Source organism: Dryobates pubescens, chromosome 8 (genome assembly GCF_014839835.1).
Source record: "Dryobates pubescens isolate bDryPub1 chromosome 8, bDryPub1.pri, whole genome shotgun sequence".
Taxonomy (NCBI): Eukaryota; Metazoa; Chordata; class Aves; order Piciformes; family Picidae; genus Dryobates; species Dryobates pubescens.
The window spans coordinates 42,343,660-42,347,675 of NC_071619.1; the positions used below are offsets into that span (position 1 = coordinate 42,343,660).

The 4,016-nt window shown below is 52.2% G+C and overlaps 1 protein-coding gene across 1 annotated transcript in view; it reads right to left on the reverse strand.

Moving 5' to 3' along the window:
- KPNA1 (karyopherin subunit alpha 1) overlaps window positions 1–3,612 on the reverse strand; it is an 80,327-nt gene extending 76,715 nt beyond the window's left edge. Inside the window, exon 1 of the mRNA XM_054163827.1 lies at window positions 3,519–3,612. The gene's annotated coding sequence lies outside the window, so the exon portion shown is untranslated. The remainder of the gene's footprint in view (window positions 1–3,518) is intronic.
- Between the last annotated feature and the right edge of the window lie 404 nt (window positions 3,613–4,016).

A 4,016-nucleotide genomic window follows, 5' to 3' on the forward strand; every position in this document is an offset into this window, starting at 1 on the left:
TGTCCATTCCATCATTCCAAAACTTCTTTAGTGAAATGTTGTGAGTGGCTGAACTATCTAAGTGAGTAACTTCTTTAATGTCTTTTTTATTTCTTCACTTGCTCTCAACCCATCAAGTCTCACACTGCTGAGAAAGATTTAAATGAATGCATTAGGTTCAGCTATTCCATGCTGCTTTTCCATTTCCCTTTATGTTTCCAATTACATTAGAACTCCTAACCTCAATTCATGTAACCTTTTTTCTTCTTTTTAAACATGCAATGTTTTGTGCTTTCTCACATAGACTTGATTTTGGTTTTTTTTCCTGGAGGACACTCTATTACATCCATTAACCTCTCACCTCTTGTGCAGGGTTAGATTTTCCAACCCAGCTACTTCTTTACTGTTGTTCTTAAGGCTATGAGTTAAACACCCCCAGTCTGCCCCCTCCAGAGCTTGCAAAACATCAAAAGAAAAAGTGCACAATCTTGAGGAGGGACAACCCAAAAGCTATCAGAGCAAGCCTGCCAGATACAGCACAGTGTAAAACAAAACATACATTCTGTTCACTCCAGCTTATTCAACAGAAGGGAAGAGGGGGCTAGAGTAGAGGGGAAGAAAAGAAAAGAGCACTGTATGGAAACACTGAAGTTGAAAGAAGACTATCAAACAATCTGGTTAAATAAACATTTACACTTAAAAGTCTCTGTAAAGAACCTTTCAGAAACTGCTACAATGTCTGACTGTAGTACTTTTAGTTCTCTAAAGTAACCTGCTGGGCTGCTGCTGCCTTTCCATTTCTAACTGGACTAAACTGTGACTTCTTTAGGAACTAGCACTCAGCTGAGTATACAGGACCACATAAACAAGAGAGCTCTGAAGACACCAACACACAGAAAGCAGCATCGAGGGAAAAAAAAGTAATCAACAGCTGACACACTGACTGCAAAAGGTAAACACCCTGGTACAGTGCTGGAATCAGAGACAGGTGTAACAATGACTCTGTGTAGTAGTTTTATTAAAAGCAGAGGTGAAAGCAGTGTGAGCCAGTAATGTGCCCTTGTGGCCAAGGTGGCAAATGACATTCTCAAGTGCATCTAGAAGAGTGTGGCCAAATGGTCAGGAGAGGTTCTCCTCCTCCTCTAACCTGACCTGCTGAGGCCACACCTGGAATATTGTATCTAGTTCTGGGCTCCTTGGTTCAAGAGAGACTCAGAACTACTGGAGAGAGTTGAATGGAGGGCCACAAAGACAACAACAGGACCGTACCATATCCCTTAGGAGGAGAGGCTGAGGAACCTGGGGCTCTTCAGCCTGCATAAGACTGGAAGATCTTATCAATGCTGGAGATCAGGAGGATGGTGCTGGGCTCTTTTCAGTGGCTCCCAGTGACAGTGCAAGGGGCAATGGGTACCAACTTGAACACAGGAGGTTTCACTTAAACATAAGGAAAAACTTCTCTCCTGTGAGGGTGCTGAAGCACTGGACCAAGCTGCCCAGAGAGGTTGGGGTGTCTCAGTCTTGAGGTCACTCAAAACCCACCCAGTTGCATTCCTGTTTGATTTACTGCAGGTGATCCTGCTCTAGCAGTGTGGGTGGACTAGATGATCTCCAGAAGTCCCTTCCAACCCCTTACCCTTCTGTGAGATTGTGTGAAATTTCAAGCTCCAAAAACCCCAAGTTTCTTGCAAGTGAAGTATCATTGCACCTGTTTGAAAGGCTATGACAAGGTAATTAAGAGAAAAACCTCTACCTTGCATGTCATCTTATGTCACCATGCCTCAAGCTACAACTCTTCATTCTCCCTGTGCCTTTAGGTATGTCTGAAGGATAATTAAAAGGTCACAGTTCAAGTAGAAACAAGCTTGTTTTGAGCAAGCAAGTTCACATGTCAATGCAGGTGCACATGTCATGTCGCAGGGAGAGCAACATAATGAAGTTACAATAAAAGCAAAGACAGGTACACCAAGGATGACTTTGAGTCAAACTATTAATTTACACAGCATTAACCATGTTATTCTAATTATTAATTGCCACAGTTACATGCATAATAGCTTTAGTATGAACAGTTTGTGAAGATCCCACTTCCAGATAGCTAACAAACATACCTCTGCTTTGTTCAGTCTTTCATTAAGTACTTGGAGCAGAAAATACACCAACAAACAACAAAGAAAGTCCAGAGAAACAGCAGCTTGAATAATGGATAAAGAGATTATTGCACACAACCACTCAGCACTAGTTGGGAATTCTGCAGAAACAGCAGCCCTGTATTTTCACAGCTCAGGCCACAACTTTTTGGCCTGGAGTTTCACTTTTCATGAAACGCCCTCAAGAGGCAAAGCTCAAAACCCACCACTCCGTGTACGAGCAACACCAGTTTCAAGATCAGGAAGGAGAGGAGTTTCTGCTACTCCTGAGGTCTCCAGAGGCATGACAATTGGCAATGGCCATAAAGCAGATGCTGAACCCTCATCACGTATAGCTAGTCGCTTCAACTTAAGGAAAAACCTCTTGCCAAAGCACTGGACCAGGCTGCCCGGCAAGGCTGTGGAGTGTCCTTCTCTGCAAACTTTCAAAACCTGCCTGGACGTTTTCCTGTCCAACCTGCTCTTGGTGGCCCTGTCTTAGCAGGGTGGGTGGACTAGGTGATCTCCAGAGGTGCTTTCCAACCCCTGCATTAGATATCATACAGCGGTTAGGATAATGTGAGGTTATGACAAGGTATAGCTCCTGTAAGAGCAGCTAAGCTCGGCGGGGCAGGGAGGGGGCGGGAACCGTACAAGTTTGACAGAGCCAGGAGAAAGTTTCCCTTCCCTCCCAGCAGAGTCGCTGCCTCTCACGTAATCTTTTCGGTTGGAAAAGAGCTTTAAGATCATCCCGTACAACCATTACCTAGATCTTAACAATCCCCACACCCCGTCCCGTCAGAAGACAGCACGGCTGGTCCCACGGCACGCAGCAGCACCGGAAAAGCCCGTCCCTGCGGCACCGAGTTCTCCGACTTCCCCGCAGCCACCCGGAGGATTCCCAAAGCCAGAGCGCGGCACTTCCGCGGTCCGCCAGCGGCAGAAGCCCCGCCGCCCCACCGACCACGCGGGAGTGCGGGGGCAAGACCAGCCCAGCCCGGTGCTGTCTCGCCCCGCGGGAGCGCTCCTTCCTCCCGCTCGCCAGGATGGCGGCGCAGAGCCGGCGGAATGCGAGCGGCCCCAGCCCCCGCTCGCAGCTCCCGCCGCGCCGGCTGGCCCCGCCCCGTCCCTTACCGCGCCTGTTGCACGCCTATAGGCCGGGCTGGCGGGGTCTCCCACAACCAGCCGCACTCCCCAAGTCTCTCATACCCCACTCCATCCCGGGCCCGACGTGCCTCCACCCTGACTCTCCGTGGGGGACCTGTCCCTCTTCCCGCGCACGGTGGCCCGCCTGCAGTGATCCACCCCAAAGCCGGCTTGTTACGGCGCGGACCCGAGACTGAGGCTTCCCCCGCTCTCCACGGCTCGGTCTCGCCGGCATCCTCCCCGCTCGGCTCCCCTCCTCCCCAGTACCTGCTGCCGGAGCGGCCCGGCCCCGTCGCTCCCTTCCCTCCGTACCCGCCTGCCCAGCGCTGGCTTGCCGACGGCAGCGCGCACGCGCCCCAGCCAGCTGCGTCACTGCCGCTCCGCGCCGCAGGGCCCTCTGGGAGGCAGAACGCTTCCGGTCGGGCCCGGCCCCGCGAGAGCGCCCGGTGGAGGAGGAGGAGGAGGAGGCGGCGGCGGCAGCGGCAGCAGCCTCTCGTCAAGCAGCGAGCGCCCTCCTCAGGAGAGCCAACGCTGGGGGGAGGCAGCGGTCCTGAGGAAGACTACAACTCCCAGCATGCAGCAGGACGCCAAAGGCTTCCCCCCTCCCCTGAGGACTGCTAGGAGCGCCACGGCCGGGAGTGTCTGGGGTGGTTGCAGCGGGAGGGCGGGCAGGCAGGCAGGCAGGCAGGCAGGCGGGCGTCTCATAGGCCTGGAGAGGGAGGAGATGGCAACAGGGCGCTGCCCCTCAGGAACTCAGAGGCGGCG